This window comes from Gorilla gorilla, chromosome 22, assembly GCF_029281585.2.
Source record: "Gorilla gorilla gorilla isolate KB3781 chromosome 22, NHGRI_mGorGor1-v2.1_pri, whole genome shotgun sequence".
NCBI lineage: Eukaryota > Metazoa > Chordata > Mammalia > Primates > Hominidae > Gorilla > Gorilla gorilla.
In genome coordinates, this window is record NC_073246.2 from 31,101,529 (window position 1) to 31,122,827 (window position 21,299).

General features: G+C 38.8%; 1 protein-coding gene across 1 annotated transcript in view; it reads left to right on the forward strand.

The window, feature by feature from the left end:
- The first annotated feature begins 1,276 nt into the window (after positions 1–1,276).
- Positions 1,277–21,299, forward strand: part of BACH1 (BTB domain and CNC homolog 1) — a 283,858-nt gene continuing 263,835 nt past the window's right edge. Inside the window, exon 1 of the mRNA XM_055373874.2 lies at positions 1,277–2,101. The gene's annotated coding sequence lies outside the window, so the exon portion shown is untranslated. The remainder of the gene's footprint in view (positions 2,102–21,299) is intronic.

A 21,299-nucleotide genomic window follows, 5' to 3' on the forward strand; every position in this document is an offset into this window, starting at 1 on the left:
CTCAGCCTCCCGAGTAGCTGGGATTATAGGTGTGCACCACCATGCCCGGCTAATTTTGTATTTTCAGCAGAGACGGGGTTTCTCCATGTTGGTCAGACTTGTCTCGAACTCCCAACCTCAGGTGATCCGCCCACCTCGGCCTCTCAAAGTGCTGGGATTATAGGCGTGAGCCACCGCACCCGGCCAACAAACACAAATTCTTATACTTGCTACCACAAACATCATTAGTCATATTTATTAGATGGTCATTATTTATTAAATTAAATTAATTAAATATTCATTAAATCATTAAAACCTTCAGCTACTTATATGATTATAGTTTGGTGCTGTTTTTGCAAAGACACTACACATTCACATAGAAATATGTCTAAAACTTTTTTATAATTCTATAAACTACATGAATGGTTATACAGTTGAGTTGACTAAATTCCTCCCACATAATTATTTCAATTACATAAAATATTACTTACATAACTGGAATGGTATTATAGCTATAAAATACTCAAGTCTGTAATTACATAAAATTAAATTCAGTAAAAAGAAAGGCCTAAAATTTTAGCAACATACTCTCTAGAGAAAAGCTGCTGAACAGTTGTGTTTCTATAAGTTTTAAAATACAATTGTAAAAATAAAAACTAAAAACAAAATTTTTCAAAATTTTGCTTTCTCAGAAGACATTAGTCAAATTTTAATAAAAACATTGAAGAGTTTGTTTTGCATACACTCCGATGAGATGAACTAATATTATCATCCCCTTTTAAACCAAATTTTGTTTGCAAATCTTCTCTCCAAGAAGCCCCCTAAACAGACCTTACTTTCCTTTTGGTAATGCTTACTTATGATCTGTTAGCAACTTATTCGTATTGTTACAGGTAGTTAGATAGGCATGAGTGGGGCAGGAGAGGGCTCTTCCCCCACCCACTAGGAATGTCCGGGGATGGTTTGACAATTATCACAGTGCCTCTCTAGCAATGATAATTCAGCAGCCGGTGCCAGGGAGAGACAATCTCCTGATGATCCACAGCTGTTAACATTAAAGTGTTAATTGAATGCAGATGCCAGGGAAAGCAGCCTCCTGGGCATGTACCGTAAGAGACAAGTTGGCGGAGTATGACCTTTTGGGGACACTCCATCGGAAAAAAGGGAAGGAAGGATCAGACACGGCTGTATACAACTTCTTAAACTCACTGTGTGCTCAATTCCCAGAAGTAAGGAGGGCACTGCGCATGCGGGAAGCCCACCCTGAGGGAAGAATTATGGGAAAGAGGCAAGCCTGTAAAGCCCGAGGATCAAGGTTAAACGCTCTCTTTTTGACCTTCAGGCACCCTCTTGGGTCTTTTACAAGTGAACTTTCTTTCCTGTTTTAAAGCCTTTTAAATAAACTTCCACTCCTGTGCTGAAACTTGCCTTAGTCTTTTTTTCTGCTTTAAGCCCCTCAGTCGAATTCTTTCATCTGAGGAGGCAAGAATTGAAGTTGCTGCAGACGCCTGTGGATTCACCACAAATACATTGGAGTAACCACTGGGAACAACAGGTTGCCTTAGAAGCTTTGCAGATTGTTTTGTTTTTTTGTTTGTTTTTTTGAGACGGGGTCTCACTTTGTCGCCCAGGTTTGTTGCCCAGGCTGGAGTGCAGTGGCGCAATCTCGGCTCTCCGCGACCTCTGCCTCCCGGGCTCAAGTGATCCTCCCACCTCAGCTTCCCCAGTACCTGGGACTACAGGCATGCACCACCACACCCGACTAATTTTTATTTTTATTTTGTATTTTTAGTAGAGTTGGGGTTTCACCATGTTCCCAGCTGGTCTTGAACTCTTGAGGTGAAGCAATCCGCCCACCTCAGCCTCCCAAAGTGCTGAGATTACAGACGTGAGCCATCGCGCCTAGCCTTGCAAGTTGTTTTTTGTTGAACAGAAAAAGCTATTCAAAAATGTCCAGGACTCTGTTATTTATTCAGCAAGCTTACAAAGCCATCTTTGACTGACTGATTCTTTGACAATGACTATCTGGATGACACAGGAAGGATGCAATTCTGGCCTTGGAGAGAAAACTTGCAAGGAAAGGAACATGTTTGAATTTCAGATGTGTTCCTCAACGAATCACGTAAGTTTGCTGTTTATATTCATTAAAGAATACGTTTTAAATGAGGATAAAATTACAACTTTCATACAATATAAAATGTGTCGGATTTAACTCAGGAATTAATAAGGTGATAAATAGATGTTGCAAGGAGTTCAAAAGAGAACCACACATTTATGGTTAAATAAGGAATGTGAAATGAATTTACAAACAAACGCAAAACTGGCAAAACTGGTCAATATCCACACAAACCCAATTTGCATTTTCATGGACAGAGATTATTTGCATTCCAATCAATTTTCTCCAAGGTAACTTCTGTGTCTAAAGGTTGTGAAATAGCCCAATCAGAGGCAAACAAAGGCACAGATAACCCAGACGGATGAGCTAGACAAAGCATTTCACCTTTTTTCTCTACGTATTCTTTCTTTACCAGGGTGATTTTGGTGCATCTGACACCTTTTCAATGATTAATAAATCAAGATCCAGAAATTAGTGAATAAAATTAAGTATTGGGGGCTGTAGGGGGAAAACATTTCTCTCTACTCTGCATATCTTTTAGCTGGGGCAGACCCCCGCAACAAAAGACTGATTAACGAGGGAAAAAAGGACGTTTCATAACGTGTATCTTCTGTATACCTGGGAGAGACTTAGAGAAATGAACAAATCTCAAAGACATGGCTTTGAATTCAGGCTTAAATCCTATCTTCCACTGAAACAAAGACAGAAGGGTGAGGGGAAGGCCAGTTACGGTGAGACGCCCAGGAAAACACAGTAAGCAAAGGTCAAGTTTGTTATGCAGATCTAACTTGGTGCCTTCTCCACTGAGTCTCTGATGATTTAGTCATCCTTCTCATCCTGGTACGGAGAGGAAGACACTTACAAATGGAGATTTCCTTTACAGATATACATTTTTCTTACAAAAGGGTAACTTTTACTCTGTTTTCAGAGCTTCTTCTGTGTCTGCAATTTCTCAAAATAGCTCAAAATAATCCTTATGCCAAACAGGCATATTTTCATCTCCTACAGGTCAAAGATATTCACATTCAAGAGTTTGGGAATGAAATTCATTTTGGATAATAATATAAAAATCAAGGTTTCTTTTGAGGGCATGGCGTTAACTACAATTTGACACGAAAATGGAACCATCATTCTATTTTCTGTACATGGTCCATGAAATACAACATGAGAATTTGGAATGATTTGGGTCAGTTATCCAACTACCAGCAACCTCCTTGTAACTCACAGATCCCCCTCTATAATAATCACAATGATAATAACAGCAATAATAATAAAAACTGTGACACCTGAGTCTTATTGATCCCTTAACAGGTGCCAGACGCCGTGCTAGGTGTTTTAGCTATAATTTCTTAAATTTAATTTCCGTAATAGCATATACAGTGGATGTAATTATGCTAATTTGTGAAATAGCAGTTCATGCCTTCCTTCCTCTCAGCCCCTCTTTTCCATAAAGTAAAAAAATTTAAGCAAACAAGTTTCATTGAATGATCTCGATTATAGTATTTCAAAAGCGTGGTTCAGGGAACTAAACAGCCATTCTTCTTTGGCTATGGTTTCCTCAACAACTTGGCTTCTTTCCCCTCAGTTTGAAAAGTTATATATAACTTTATGTAATCACTGATGTTTAATTTCTGTGAAATGCTTTAAAAAGCTCACAAGATATAAAACTCTCATTTATTCCCCTTTTTATAAGTGGAAAGACTTGAAGAGGACTTGAGTCTTTTGCTTTTACAGAGTTAGGGTCTAGAGCTGTTGACTTCTAGCCACTCAGAGAGAAAACATCTGAAAGAGTTATGCAGTGAAATCACAAAGCAAACATTGTTCGGGGAACTAAGATAGTATCTAGACTACACACACTGAAAAGCTAATTTATGTCCACACTTATTTTCTTCTTTGCACTCCTCTCTCTCCTTTCTTCGTCTCTGTTCTCTTTATCCACTTCATATGCTGCAAGAGACATTTAGTACCTGACTACACAAAAAGAAATGTGCTGAGTTTGACTTTCTTTTTTGCATACACTAGGGAACTAATTTTAGCATATGTTGCATTCTTTTATAAATGACTTTTTTTTTGCTGTCCTATAGTTAGAGTTCTAAACTCTCGCTATCGTGCTGTGCATTTTTATTTCCCTGCTTTGCATTGTGGCAAAAAGAAAGCAAAAAGCCATCACTACACTAGGGGCACCCTCTAAATAAAGACGGCTTTCCCCAGGTCTGACTGTGACTTTCCCCCACCCCACTAATGGAAAGGGTTAGAAAAAGGAAGTAGCATGAGTCACTGCTATTGCCACACCCTCAGGAAAACCCCTGCTCCATCTTCCTCTTGTGCTACGATGACTCTTTCTAGCCAAGGTCCTGGGTCACAGGAGCAAAGTTTTCAAAACATACTCGTGAGTTTCTGGAGGAATGCAGTGTCGAACTGATTGACAACAACAAGAATCAAAACAAGGTCAGATACCGAAAAATAAAAAAAAAAAAATTATTTGCCTGAGAAATAGAAGAATGGGTCTGATCCAAACATTTATTTATGAGCTGGTTGTTTGAAAGTGAAAACGTAGTTTCCATTTTTTACGTATACATCCTCGATGATTGTTAGGACTGCTAGACTATCCACTCAAGGCTATCCTACACCCAAATGGCTGAGGTGCGTGTAATATTGTTTCTGTGGGGAGGGTTCAGTTGGCTTTCCTGTTTGGTTACCAGGGACATATTTTCCCATCCTTCACCACAGTTCTAACAGCTGGTGGGGTGACGTTCCTTTAGCCATTTGGCTGGGCAATGAGAATAGGACTTCTGGAGACAAAAATACTTGCCACAGAGATAAATCTGGGAAGGAAGAGGGGAAAACCCTGATTTCTGTTGTGGAGGAGAGAAGGTGATTTTGATATGGACAGAAGACAGGGAAATATTGGGTAGAAGAGGGTGGTTCCCCGGCAAAGTCCCAACCCTCAAGCCTTGAGACCTGTGGCCGTAAGTGGGAACAGGCATTATGTGCCCCAAAAGTTGCCTTTTGGCTCGCCATGCCCCTCCATCCTGTACCCATATAAACCCTGAACCCCAGGCTCCAGAAGCAGATGAGCAGATGAGGAGACAAGTAGACAAGCAGACAAGCAGACAAACAGCGCAGCAGAGAAAGAGAGAAGAGAAGGAACATCTGAACGCTGAGAGGAGCTCAGCTGGGGGTGGTTGGAGGGGAGTTTGACGGCTGGATGGCCAAACTCCAGGGGAAGATCATTTTCCCACTCCATCCTCCTCCCAGCTCCCCATCCATCCTGCTGAGAGCCACCTCCATCACTCAGTAAAACCCCACATTCATCCTTCAAGCCCATGGGTCACCTGATTCTTCTGGGATGCTGAGCAAGAGCTAGGGATACAGAAAGCTGCCATACTGGTCCTCTGCCCTTGCAAAAAGGGGCCGCAGGCACCCACCCCTAGATACGGGGCTGGAGCCCAAAGCACTTGCCCCGGCTCCTACACCTGTCAGTCTGTGTGTTTCCCCTCCCATCAGGGGTTTGAGCAATGGTGACAACTGAAGAGCAGTGGTGTCGACTGAACAGGCGAGCCACACCTCTGTTGCATGTCCTGCGAGAGGGATCAGGAAACTTTCCAGTTTCAATCTGGGGCAGCTGCCTGGGTCATTTCTATCACTAGGGATGGGAAAATAGAGGAGAGGCAGGAGAAAATGTGGGGCAGTGGGAAGTGATGGTCTTGGTGAGGAACAGAATGAAAAGTCATACCTCCTAGGAGAGTGAGGACTGGTTTGCTGTCCTCACTTGTAGGTGTCAAGTGGTGTCGCATTGTAATTTTTATTTGTATTTCCCTAATGACAAGCATGTTTTTATGTACTCATTGGCCATTTGGACATATTTGAAGAAATGTCTATCAAATTGTTTATTTCTTAATTGGGTTGTCTTTTTATTGTTAATCTCTAGGAGTTCTTCATATATTCTGCACTGTATATTCAGTCTTTTATTATATATATTATTTGCACATATATTTTTCCAATTCTGTGTGTTGTCTTTTTGTTTTATTGATTGTGTCCTTAGAAACGGGGTTTTTGATTTCTATGAAATCCAATTTATCTGCTTTGTATTTTGTTGCTTGTACATTTGGTGTTATATCTGTGTATTAGTCCCTTTTCACACCACTGATAAAGACATACCCATGACCAGGCATGGTAGCTTGTACCTGTAATCCCAGCACTTTGGGAGGCCAAGGTGGGTGAATCACTTGAGGTCAGGAGTTCAAGACCAGCCTGGCCTAGATGGTGAAACCCCATCTCTACTAAAAATACACACAAACACACAAAATTAGCTGGGCATTGTGGCACATGCCTGTAATCTCAGTTACTTGGGAGGCTGAGGCAGGAGAATAGCTTGAACCCAGGAAGTGGAGGTTGCAGTGAGCTGAGATTGCACCACTGCATTCCAGCCTGGGCAACACAGCTAGACTCCATCTCAAAAAAAAAAAAAAAAAGACATACCCGAGATTGGATAATTTACAAAAGAAAGAGGTTTATTGGACTCGAAAGTTCTATGTGGCTAGGATGGCCTTACAATCATGGCAGAAGGTGAAAGTCACATCTCACATGGCGGCAGACAAGAGAAGAGTGAGAGCCAAGCAAAAGGTGTTTCCCCTTATAGAACCATCAGCTCTCATGAGACTTATTCACTACCATGAGAACAGTATGGGGGAAGCTCCCCCCATGATTCAAGTGTCTCCCACTGGGTCCCTCCCACAACACAACAGAATTATGGGAGCTACAATTCAAGATGAGATTTGGCTGGGGACACAGCCAAACAGTATCAGTCTGTAAACCAAAAATAAAATTCTAAGCCCTTCAACCATCTGAATGAACCCCTCGTCTTGGCCAAGGGCATTCCAAAGTTAACCTGAAAAACTAGTTCAGGCCATGATGGGAAGGGAGGATCAGAAGTGTCTCATTATATATCCTCTTCCCTTTTGGAATTCAGGAAAAGCCTTCCAGCACTAACATCAACACAGACCTTAAGTCTTACAAGAAACATTTACCATCTATTCTCTCTGAAGCCTCCTACCTGGAGGTTTCATCTGCATGATAAAACTTTGGTCTCCACCACCACTTATCTTAACCTAGACATTCCATTCTATTAATTTCAGGTCTTTAGATAATAACTCTTTCAACCAATTGCCAATCAGAAAATCTTTAAAATCTACCTATGAGCTGGAAGCCCAACTTCAAGTTGTCCTGCCTTTCTAGATCGAAACAATGTACATCTTACATGTATTGATTGATGTATTATGTCTCCCTAAAATATATAAAAGCAAGCTATACTCGACCACCTTGAGCACATGCCATCATGACCTCCTGAGGCTGTGTCACGGGTGCATCCTTAACCTTGGCAAAATAAACTTTCTAAATTGATTGAGACCTGTCTCAGGTACCTTTGGATTCACAAATCTAAGAACCATTGCCTAACCCAATGTCATGCAGATTTACTCTTATGCTTTCTTCTAAGACTTTTTTTTTTTTTGAGACAGAGTCTCACTCTGTCACCCAGGCTGGAGTGCAGTGGCACCATGTCGGCTCACTGCAACTTCCATCTCCTGGGTTCAAGCAATTCTTCTGCCTCAGCCTCCTGAGTAGCTGGGATTACAGGCACCCACCACCATGCCTGGCTAGTTTTTATATTTTTAGTAGAGATGGGGTTTCACCATGTTGGCCAGGCTGGTCTCAAACTCCTGACCTCAGGTGCTCCACCCACCTTGGCTTCCCAAAGTGCTGGGATTATAGGCATGAGCCACCATGCCCGGCCTCTTCTAAGACTTTTATAGTTTTACCTCTTATATTTAGGTCTATGGTTGACTTTTATAGTTTTACGCCTTATGTTTAGGTCTATGAATTTTTGTATATGGTGTGAAGTAGGGCTTCAAATTTATTCTTTTGCATATGGATATTTAGTTGTCCCAGCACCATTTGTTGAAAATACTACTGTTTCTTCATTAAATTTTCTTGACATCTTTGCTGAAAAATCATTTGACCTATAAATGTAAGGGTTTATTTCTGAATCCAATTCTATTCTGTTGATCTATATGTCTATGCTTATGCCAGTACTACATTGTCTTAGTCACTGCAGTTTTGTAATAAGTTTTGAAACTGATAAGCCTAAGTCCTACAATTCCAGGTTGTTTTGGTTATTGTGGTTCCTTTGAGTTCTTATACAAATTTTAGGATTGGCTTGTCAATTTCTGGAAAAACATAGCTGAGATTTTGAGAAGGATTGAGTTGAATATGTGGATTAATTTGTGAAATATTGCCACCTTAACAGAAGTAAGTCTTCTGATCCATGAACATGAGGTATCTTCCCATTTATTTAGATCTTCTTTAACTTCTTTCAATGATCTTTTACAGATTTTCAGTGTACAAGTCTTTTACTTAAAAAAAATTATTCCTGAAGTTTTCTTTTATACTTTTGCAAACAAAATTGTTTTTTATTGTATTTCTTATTGTTTATTGCTATTTTATAGAAATAAAATTCATTTCCGTATATTGATCTTCTATTCTGCAACCTTATTATGCTGGTTTGTTAGATTTTTATAGTTTTTTGGTAGATTTTCCTAGGATTTTATATATACAAGATTACATCATCTGCAGATAGAAACAATTTTACTTCTTCCTTTGTAATCTGTCAAGTCTGTGTTCTTTTTTATGTGCAGCCACTGAAGTCTCTGCCTAGTCTGATTAGCAGTCAGCTAATTATTAGACAGAGATTTTCTGAAATGCTTTGAACCACTAAGTTTCCCAGTCTTTGCTGATGGGATGTATGTGTGCTTACCTTTTATTTCTTTCTTTCTGCCTAGCTGCTCTGGCTAGAACCTTCAATACAATGTTGACTAGAAGTGGTGAGAGTAGACATCCTTATCTTGTTCCTGAACTTTCTTTCACCATTAAGCATGATATTAGCTAGAGGTTTTTCATAGATGGCCTTTATTGGGTTGAGAAACTTATCTTCTATGCTTAGTTTGCTGTGGGGGTGGGGGTGGATTTCATCAATTGCTTTAAGAAAATGTATTGAGATGATTATGTGGGTTTATCTTTAATTCTACTAATATGCTATATTACATTGATAGATTTCTTATGTTGAGCCAACCTTGCATTCCTGGGATAATCTCACTTAGTCATGGTGTATAATCCATTTTATATGTTGTTCAGTATGGCCTGCTCCACTTTTGTTGAGGATTTTTGCATCTATATTCATAAGAGATATTAGTCTGTGTTTTTTTCTCTTTTGATATCTATATCTGATTATGGTATTATGGTGATATGGCCTCCATAGAATTAGTTGGGAAATGTTCCTTTCTCTTCCACCTTTTCAGAAAAGTTTGTGAGTGATCTTCATTCTTTCTAAATTATTCAGTGGAATTCATCATTGAAATCACTTGAGCCTGGACTTTTTGTGAGAAGTTTTTGGATTACTAATTCAATCTCTTTACTTATTATAGGTCTATTTGAATATTCAGTTTCTTCTTGAGTCAGTTTTGGTAGTTTGTATCTTTCTAGGAATTTGGCTACCTCATCTAGGTTATTTAATTTGTTAGCACACAATTGTTTGTAGTATTTTCTTATAATCCTTTTATTTCTTTAAACAACTTAATGATGTTCTTTATCATTTCTGATTTTAGTGATTGGAGTGATGTGTATTTCTTATATGGCGTGTCTGCTACTGATTTTAGTTTTAGTTTATCTGGGAATATCTTACTTTCTCCTTCATTTTTGAGAGACACTTTTGCTTAATATAGAATTCTTGATTGACAATCTTTTTCTTTCAGCACTTTGAGTATATTAACTCCCATTTCCTTCTGATCTCAATGGTTTCTGATGAAAAGCCAACAGTCAATCCTACTAAGAATCCTTTGTATGTGGTAAGCCATTTCTCTCTTGCTGCTTTCAAGATTCTTGCTTTGTCTTTGTCTTTTTACAGTCAGATTACAATGTAACTCACTGTGGATCTCTTTGAGTTTATTCTACTTGAATTTATTTAGATTTTTGACTGTGTAATATGTTTGACCAAATTTGGAAAATTTTTGGCCATTATTTTTTCAAATGATATTTCTGTCTTTTTATCTATCTTTTCTTCTCTTGGACTGCCATATATTGGTATGCTTGATAGTGTACCACAGGTTTCTGGAGCTTGTTATTATTTTTTTTAATCTTTTTTCTTTCTGGTCCTGGATAATCACAATTGGCCTATCTTCAAGTTCACTGATTCTTTCTTCTATGAGTTCAAATTTGTTGTTAATCCCATCTAGTGATTTTAATTTCAGTTATACTTTTCAACTTCAGAATTTCTATTCTCTTAAAACAATAATTTATATCTTTTTATAGATATTTTTGTTTGATGAGACATTATTCTCACACTTTGTCTTAATTTTTTAGATGTGGTTTCCTTTAGTTCATTAGATGATTAAAGGTCATTGTTTATTGAGTTCTCACAGACATATATATGGCAAAAATAGACACCGGGGACTACTAGAAGAGGAAGGGAGGGAGAGGGACAAGGGTGAAAAAAAAAAAAAACAACTATTGGGTACTATACTCACTACCTGGGTTACAGGATTATTCATACCCCAAACCTCAGTATCACACAGTATACCCATGCAACAAACTTGCACATGTACCCACTGAGTCTAAAATAAAATATCAAATTATAAAACAAAAAGCAAAATAAAATCTTTGTTTGCTAAATCCAAAGTCTGGACTTTGTCAAGGAGAATTTACTGCTTGTTTTCTTTTGCACGGGACATTCTTTTTTGTGTGTGTATGTGTGTCTCTCTGTTTTTGTTAAAAACTGGACATTTTAAATAATATGTCTATTTGGGAAATTGGATGCTCTCTTCTCCCCAAAGTTTGTTGTTATTGTTGCTATTTTTTCTTACTATTATTAGTTTGTTTATTCGTTTTTTTAGTGACTTTCCTGCACTAATTCTGTAAAGTCTATATTCTTCTTTTATATGCAGCCATTGAAGTCTCTGCCTGGTTAGATTGGTAGTCAGCTAATGATTAGACAGATTTCCTTACATTCCTTGAACCAATAAGTTTCCCAGTTTTGGGTGATGGGATATATGTGTGGGTTGGGGTATATCTTTAATATTCCTACAGGCAGTTTACAACTTTGCCTTAAACTTTCTTCCTGCTTGTGTGTAATCTTAAGATAAGCCAGAGGTGAGGAATTAGGATCTTCTCAGGTCTTTCCTGTGCAGGTACACAGCCCTGCACATGTGAATGACCTTCTGTATTTGCAGGAATATGTGTTTGCTTTCCAAAGTCTCTTATGGACATCTTAATTCCTTGGTTGTTGTGTTTTGGTCAGTTTCCTGTTAGCTCCCACCAGTAACATTGTCTCAGGCAGCTGCAATGTGAAATAATTGCCACCTATTTTTTTTTTTTTAAACAAATGTCCTAGGGATAGGGCTGTTGGCACAGAGCAAATTCTGGGTTAGGTCAAATACAGAAAAGCCCTGAGAACGGATATTTTCAGTGAACTGCCACACAGGTCAAGTCTTAACAATTATGAGATTTGGGGGAAGTTTTATATCCATATCCATTTGACCCTCTCCAGTGGCTGCCAGGCTGCTGGTTTTCATAGCTACCGTAGTTGAGAGGCTGTTGGTTTTCAATGTTACCATGGCATTGGGGTGGGGGAGTGGGATTAGGTCAAGTTAAAATGCCACAGAATAGCTCACTGGTCTTACCAAGATTCAGCCATTTTTTCCTGACTAAACAGTCCTTGATATTTTGCAATCTTTTAGTTAATTTCCAGAGTTCTGAAAAAGTTAATTTTGACAATTTTTGCCACTGATCTCATTGCTTTTATGGATGAGCAGATTTTTGATGGTCTTTATTCTACCATTCAAGAAGTACTGTCTTTTTTAGCATATTAAAAGGTAAGTTTTTTTAAAAAACATAAACCATGACACAAAAATTATAAAAATAGTAAATGGACACATGCCAAATACTTTATTTAATTCTTTATTTATTGTGGAGCATATTAAGATATTATACATTCAAAAGAGAATTAAATACACATACACACAGAAGGAATTGAGAATGCTGAAATCATTTTACAGGCATATTGGGTTAATACCTACAGCCCAATAGTCAATTGTATTTCACAGGGCCCAATTCACTTTCATTTCTTCAGGCAAGCATCATTTGTGTTATTAGTTTTTGACAATATTGAGAGTAGTGAAGCAGCTGAAAGCGAGTACAAGGCAAAGATACACTAGAAGGATAGACAGACAGAGTCCTGGTAATGTTTTTTCCCCACAGTAAAGTTTTCATAGTTTTTCCTGATAAGGGAATGGAGAAGAGAGTGTAGGGAAAAGCAGTACAACATTTTGAGACCCTGGACATGTGACTAAAACAGTGGAAAAGGACAGAGCAGAGTGCAGGGTTGTTCAAGGTAGCTGTTGCTGGCCTCGTCTTCAGTGATAAATTCTTCTGTATGCCCCGCTTCCTCATCTGTAAGGTAAAGATATGGATCAGCTGATTGCTAAGGCTCATCCCATTCCAGCTGTATTCAAATGTGGCCCCCAGACCTGCAGCATCAGTATCACCTGAGAACTTGTTAGAAATGCAGATCCTTAGGCCCCATCCCAGTTTTACTGAATCGGAAACTCCAGTGTAGATCTCAGCAAGCTCTCTAGGTGATTTTGATGCAGCTGAATTTTGAGAACCATTGTATATCAATTTTCTATGAGATGGAAATTTGATATTGATATGATACAGTTTGGCTGTGTTCCCATTCAAATCTCACCTTGAATTGTAATAACCCCTTCCGGGTGCCAGGTGGAGATAATTGAATCATAGGGTCAGTTTCCCTCCTACTGTACTTGTGGTAGTGAATAAGTCTCACGAGATCTGATGGTTTTATAAATGGGAGTTCCCCTGCACACAGTGTCTTGCCTGTCGCCGTGTAAGATGTGACTTTGCTCTTCACAGGCCTTCCACCATGATTGTGAGGCCTTCCTAGCCATGTGGAACTGTGAGTCAATTAAGCCTCTTTCCTTTATAAATTACCCAGTGTCATGTACATCTTTATTAGCAGCGTGAGAATAGACTAATACAGATATCAAGGAAACTCCATTAGCTATCATGACAGCATATTTAGAATTTTCTCCTAAACTTTGAAAGCATCAATTATTTCTGTGTGTAAAAGGAGAAAGTCAGTTTGGTTAAAGCTCTTTTTATTTTTTATATAAAAAAAGGAGTTCGGCCGGGCACGGTGGCTCACGCCTGTAATCCCAGCACTTTGGGAGGCCGAGGTGGGTGGATCACGAGGTCAGGAGATTGAGACCATCCTGGCTAACGCGGTGAAACCCCGCCTCTACTAAAAATACAAAAAATTAGCCGGGCGTGTTGGCGGGTGCCTGTAGTCCCAGCTACTCCGGAGGCTGAAGCAGGAGAATGGTGTGAACCCGGGTGGCGGAGCTTGCAGTGAGCCGAGATCACACCACTTGCACTCCAGCCTGGGTGAAAGAGTGAGACTCCGTCTCGAAAAAAAAAAAAAAAGAAAAAAAAGAGTTCATTTCTGCTTACTCAGAATTCATTATAGAGAGTAGCTTATCATTGCTCTATGTCCATTTGTTATAGGCAAAATCTCAATTCACAATTTATTTTAACATAACCAGTCCAAAGAAAGGTCAGAGAGGTATTTTTTGCAGCTTTGAGTTTCATATATTTTATATAGTTAGAAACTTCTCTCCTAGTTATCATAGTGGGGAAGGGTGAGGTCAGACTTCCGAAGTCTTGTTCTGGAAAGTTTTTGGTCTTTCTCTTCACTCACAAAGGCAGTGATTACAGGACACTATGGGCTGTGCTTGGAAAACTTTTGTATAAACCTCAGTCCTTGGCTTGGGCGCTTCTCTGCTTACTTATGAGCTATTCTGTTTGTTTGGTACACAGTAGACTGGTCCTGTTTGCCACTATCATTTCCTTATGGTTTACAGCTATGGTGCACCATTTAAAATGATGGTTTTCAATATCCTAATTGTATTATGTGTCCTTTGTACATTCTCAGCATGATGCTCTTTCCAGCGTTTTCTACAGTAGCTGTTCTCTGCTCAACCCCGTCTAATCGACTGGTGCAAAGGTGATCATTGTTTCTAACTGGATGCCCTGGCCAGCTTTGAAAATTCTCTTAGCAATGACTTATATTTAAGCATAGGTCACTGATTACATTGGTCAAAGTAATATCTATGAAGTTAAGAACAATGAGACCTCAGAACTAGTAGTCAAAACCTCACTGTTCACAATGTAGGGAAGTTTCTCCAGCAGGTGTTAATAGGTTTACTACAAAGAAAGCATTGCGTCTGTGGTCAAATCTGTCAAAGACTTCTGATGTACATTCGTATCAAACACTCTGAGAGTCTTATAGTAAAGAAACATCTAACTGTGTGTAACTCACATTTTCAAACTTATTTGAGCATGAAACATTTTTATCACTGACATATCTAATCACATCCAGTTTGGGAAAGGCAAGTGTAGAATATTTGAGATGATCTTTAGAATTTGTTAAAAGGAGAGTTTCTTAAAAATCCAGGAGTGTGGTGCGATGCTGAGTCCTCAGAGCCTCCCTGTGTTTCCATAACAGAGATAAAATAAGACTGGATATTTCACAGAATCCTGTTTTACTCATCTAATGATCGAAAGAGGTAAATTATGTGAGAGACCGTCCTATGCAACAAAGGATCAACATAAATGTGAGTTATTCGTGATTATGGTAACTGAGTTGACTGCAGCTTTGTTACTCAAAATGTGGCCTATGAAAGCAGAGCGTTGGAATCACCTGATTGCCTGCTAGAAATGCAGAGTCTCAGGCCCTAATCCAGATTTATTTTATCTAAGGCTGCATTGTAGCAAAATGTGATTCCTAGGCATGTTAAAGTCTGAAAAGCGTTGATTACAGCCTTTTGTACTCTTCCTCTTCCTGACATATCTTAGGTTCATTTCTTCTACCTCCTTTCGGTGCCTACCCCATCTGGAATTCTTTGCAATACTTCTCTTCCTGGAAATTCATAATCTTTACCATTCACTTCCATCGAAATTTTGTTCCTCTTTTCCCTCCCTGAATTCTAATATTATATGTGGTTTTTTTTAATGCCAATAGTATGCCTGGACCTAGGAAATTTCTCAGAAGACCACAGTAAACTTTACAAAATTTTAAAAATTCCGTAAATTGTTCAACACTTGTTTTCATCTGTTTTCTGCTGCTATAACAGAATGGATGATTTATAAAGAAAGGTTTATTTAGATCATGGTTCTGGAGGTTAGGAAGTCCAAATGGCACTGGCATCTGGTGAGTGGCATCCCATGGTGAAAGGGTGGAAGGTGGGATTGAGCCCATGAGACAGAGACAGAAATAGGGGCCGAACTTAGGTTTTTATCAGAAGCCCACTCTTGTGATAATTAACCTACTTCCAATATACTGGCATTAATCCATTCACGAGGGCAGAGCCCTTATATTTTCTTTATAGTGTTAACTTCTTAAATAAAGGTTCCACCTTCCAATACCCTTACAATGGCAATTAAATTTCAACATGAGTTTTTGTGGGGACATTCAACACATAGCAACTGTCAATTAGTTTTCCAAAGTCAGTCTCTCTAGGTCTTTCTTTAGTTATAGAAAGGGACAAGGTACGGGGCTGGGTGTGTTAACAATCCCTTTCCATTTAATAAAGGTTGCTAAGAGTTAAAAATCTAAGTTCTGCCTATACAAAAAATAACATTCATTATCATAATAGTTTAATTTCAGATGAGATTGGGCATGTGCAGAGTGGTATGGCTGTAGACACACAATAGTTTCAGAAGTCAGACTGTCAGAACCATATAGTGAGAGCCACAATAAGCACCAAAAAGCCCATGTATAGATTTCTCTAGCAAAGATGCTTTCTTAATGGCGCCACTGCCCCAGGATGGGGTTGAGGTGTTGCTGGGGATTGGTAGCCACATTGCTTGTAAAGAGACTGTACTTGCTCCTTCCAGTCTCCCTATGATAAGGTTTTAAGAATATCATAATGAGAATTTTTAGGCTACATATAGATTTTTCCACTGTAGGCAGATGAAATCACATATTCTGGTTAGACATTAGATAAAGCTTCTGAGATGTGGACACGCTTTCATTAGACAAATGAATGTAATTTTTGATGATCTAATACTCTGCATGTTTCCGGAGGAAGCAGTTAAAGACAAATTTAAATTCTGACAAAGATTTATTCAGCTTTTTCTTTGGTGGGGAAAGGGAGCTGAATAGTAAAATGTCAACGATTCAAAACTCCTAATTTTCCTTGTTCCAAGTAAATAATGAGTTTCTAGATAACAGAATTTAAAAAAAGTTCCCGTAAGTTTTCCCTTCTTCAGTACTCTCACAAATATCCATGCATGCCAGTAAATAATGTAATCTTAATACATTAAAAGATGAATCATGTAAAGGGGAAGTGAAAATGACAAATATGGGAAAAAATGTGACACAAAGAAGTGCATTATGTGTTTATTCGAGAAACCATGAAAAGTTCTGTGAAAAAGCTAAGTGCATGAGATCACTACTCAACATCTTAAATCCCTCAGTGCTGAATTTTCATGGTTTGCAAGCAATCTGAAGGGCATTCAGGCTTCTAGGAAGAAGTTTTGCAACTTTGAATTTTTGCCTGTCTCTTGGCCTTAATACAGCAATTTAAAATAAAGTGTCAAGGGAACTCAGCCTGCCTCTAAATTGAGGGATAATATTCTGCCTTTACAAGCCTGTGACATCACATATCTTCTTACTTTACAAAAGCTCAAATTCCTTGAGCATTAAGATATGAAGAACCTAGTTATGCACAGAAAACACCAGTTTTTTTAATTTTCCAAAGCGATTGGCTCTGAAACTCTAGAACAGTGTTGTCCAAAACAACTTTCTGTAATAGGCCAGGTGTGGTGGCTCATGCTTGTAATCCCAACACTTTGGGAGGCCAGGTGGGTGGATCACCTGAGGTCAGGAGTTCAAGACTAGCCTGGCCAACATGGGAAACCCCATCTCTACTAAAAATACAAAAATTAGCTGGGGTTGGTGGTGCATCCCTGTAGTTCTAACTATTCGTGAGGCTGAAGCAGGGGAATCAGTTGAACTTGGGAGGTAGAGATTGCAGTGAGCCAAGATTATGAAACTGCACTCCAGCCTGGGCAACAGAGTGAGACTCTGTCTCTAAAAAAAAAAAAAAAAAAGACTTTCTGTAATGATAAACATTTTCTGTGTATATGCTATCCAATGTGGTGGCCACTACTAAATGAATACTTAATTTTTTAAAACTTTAATTAATTAAAATTTAAGTTTAAATAGCTACATGTGGCCAGTGGCTACAGGGTTGGATAATGCAACCCTAGGAATATTTTCTTTATGGTGTTAACATATAATTTAAAGCATTATTTTTATGTCTTAATACTATTTTCTAGTTTATGTATATAGAAAAAAACCTTTAATACCTTACATGAGAACAAATTTTTAGTGCCATTCCTTAGAGATTATTTTCTTGGAAATAATGACATAAGTGGTCCATCAGATGATGTTATATGAGTCATAGAAATGCTTGATATAAAGTCCAAAATATCCTCACACATGTGGTCTGTGAGGCAGGCTTGTATATAGAAAAAAGGTGGAGGAAATTATGAACACAGGGAAGGAGGTAAAATCATTGCTGGTGCCATATGTCTGGATCTTCTGTTTTCTTCTATTGTGATTTATGTTCTTTTTAAATGACTTTACTGAGCCCTTTGATTTATTTTGTGATAAAGATTAAATATTTTGTCCTTTTCTGATGTTTAAAATCTGAGATTAGTCTAAATAAGGTGACCCATTTTTTTGAGGCACACACTGCCCACCTGTCATCATACCACTGGCAGAGCCTTTAGATAATGAACTAGTACATGTGATAGCCTCCAAAATGCTCCCTTTGAGCTCTTTCTTTATTTTTAAATGTCTTGCTAATGGAGTTTCTTAAAACTGTTTTTTTCTTGGAGTATTTCCTTCAGGGTTGGTTTATATACCACACAGGAAACCAGTTTCATTACTTGATAATTGTGCTTTGGTTATAGAACCAATTTTTTGAATGGGCTGGACATAGGAGGCCAAGTAGAAGTCAGCCTTGTTCTTTCAAACCCCCTCTCAGATTTCTCTTTCCTGTCTATGGATAAATTTGTCTTAAAGATCCCATTTTCAGGTATTAAAAAGTCCAGCCCATGGGAAAACAATATTCACATGTAAAATAATGAAGCTGGATCTTTACCTAACATCATATATAAAAATTAACTCAAGGTATATCAAAGATCCATTTGTAAAACCTAAAATTATATAAATCTTAGAAAAAACACAGGGCAAAAGCTTCACAACACTGGATTTGAAAACAATCTTTTGGTGGCCATTATACCAATGGCAAAGGCCATAAAAGAAGAAATAAACAAATTGGGCTTCATGAAAAATTTTAAAATTGGACATCAAAGAAAGTATCAGCTGTCTAAAAAGACAACCCACAGAATGGGAGAAAACATTTGCAACTCACAGAAGGGGTTGATTAGTATCCAGAATATATAGAGAACTCCTAAAACTGAACAACAACAAATAACCTGATTCAAATGGGCAAAGAACTTGAATAGGCATTTCTTCAAAGAAGGTGTATAAATGATCAATAAGCATGTGAAAAGATGTTCAACATTACCAGTCACTGGAGAGATACAAATCAAAACTAAAAGGAGATCCCGCTTGACACTCATTGGGATGGCTACTATTTAAAACAACACAGAAAATCACAAGTGTTGGTGAGGATGTAGAGAAATTGGAACGCTTGTACACTATTGGTAGGAATGCAAAATGGTGCACTGTTGTGGAAAGTGGTATGGTGGATCCTCGAAAAATTAAAAAATAGAATTACCATATGATCCAGTAATTATGCTTCTGAGTATGTACCCAAAGAATTGAAAATGGTACACCCATGATTATAGCAGCATTATATTCACAATAGCTAGTATGTAGAAGCAAAACAATTATCTATTGATTGATGGCTAGACAGGCAAAATGTGGTAAATACATACAAGGAATATTCCTCAGCCTTAAAAAGGAAAGAAATTCTGAAATGTGCTACAACATGGATGAACTTGAGGATATTATGTTAAATGAAATAAACCAGTCATAAAAAGACAAATATTGTTTGATTCTACTTATGTGAGGCACTTAGAGTAGGCAAATTGATAGAGACAGTAGAATGGTGTTTCCCAAGGGCAAGGGGGAGAGGAAAGTGGAGAGTTAGTGGTTTATGTGTACAGAATTTTAGTTTTACTGAAGAGTTATGGAGATCGATGGTGATAATGGTTGTACAACATTATAAATGTATTTAATACCACTGAACATATACTTAAAAATGACTAAGACAGTAAATTTTAGTTATATGTATTTTAACACAATTTTAAAAATTGGAAACAAAAAGTCCAACCTAGGGTAACATCAAACTTTCAATCACTTGTCCAATTTAAACCTTCTCCCATCCCCCACAGCTCAGGTGCCTGGGTCCTGGAAGCCTACAGTGGGGAAGGGGTGTTGCGGTCAGCTTCTCTGGTCCTCCTGACCACCTTTTCTCTCATCCACGGTTCCTCACGCCTCTAGGGTAGAATGCAGGAGAGTGGGAAGACTAGAGGCACAGCACAGTCTTAGTTGGCTGGCACTGTTACAACTGGCTATTTCCAGACCTCTCGGAGGCAGATGCCCAAATGCACCCTCCACACTTTCTCTCATGAAGTGGTTTCTGAAAATGCCCAAAGGGTCCTCTCACTACCTTGTTCTCTGGCTTTGAGTATGAAAGACTTGGTTGTGAAGTAAGCCATGTGATCAGATGACTGCTTATGAGCCTTGCTTAGCAACCTCATCTGATCGGATCCCATAGCCTCTCCTTTAGGGGTTGCTTTGCCCTGCCAGGCAGATGCCTTCTATATGGCCCTTTCAAGTGTTCCCAAGACGGTTACCTTCCATAGTCTCCATTTAACCCATAGAGCACTCAGCACCTGGCCTCAGACAGTGTATGAAGGTGTAGGGCGCTTCTCTTCACTTTGCTTAGAAGGGAGCTCTAGCCGGCCTCTCATTAGACTTTGTCAGATGAGAATCAGGCACCTGTCCTGTGTCCCTGTAAGTCCAGGGAACTCTAGTTCCTCTCAGGGCTCATGCTGTTGCTGGGGCCCAGAACCTGCTCCAATTTAGCTGGCACCAGCTGGCTAGGGGTGGGGGACGATGGGAAGGGTGTGGTAGTGGTAAGCTGTCTTACTCCCTTCCTGCCAGACATCCCAGTCTCTATAAGCAGTTATTCTGAAGACTCTCATTTGGCATGCGCTATGGACTGAACGTGTGTCCCCCGCCCCACCTAAATTCATATGCTGAAACTGTAATCCCTAAGATGATGGTATTAGGAGGTGGAGAGTGGAGACTTCAGGAGGTAATTAGGTGGAGCCCTCATGATGGGACTGGTGCCCTTTTAAGAGACACGAGAGCACTTGCTTCCTCTCTCTCCACCATGTGAGGACATAACCAAGAACTGATTCAGCCTGCACCTGGGTCTTCACTTCCAGCCTCCAAAACTGTGAGAAATAAATTTCTGTTGCCTAAGCCACTCAGCCTATGACATTTTTGTTATGGCAGTCTGAACTAACTAAAGCAATATGAGAATGGGAGAGAAGCGCTCCAGCTACTCTCCCAGGGGGAGGTGGGACAAACATACAAAGAAATCCCTATTAATCTTTGTACTCCTCCTGAATGGAAACTGAAGGAAGGTGAAGTAGATGAGGTTCAAGTCACCTCCTAGCAAATCATGCACAGATATTCTAACACTCTCTTTAGGTTTTGAAACATGGTGCACATGATAATTCCACTGGACTAATTAATTGTCTCTGGTTGGAGAAATCTCAAAATTGTGAGGTACACGATTTAGAAAGAACAAGGAATATAAATACATTTAAAATATTTTTCCTAACCCTCCGTACTAAGATGCAAAAAAATACCAATATTCATCTTCTCTGAAGCATGAATCACCTCAGAATAGCCCATGATGTAAACTAATATGTGGAAATACCTTCATGGGATTTAAATATATTTACCTTTCAATTATAGAATTAAGATGATTTTGGAAAATGGATAAAGAGACATTGAAATGTG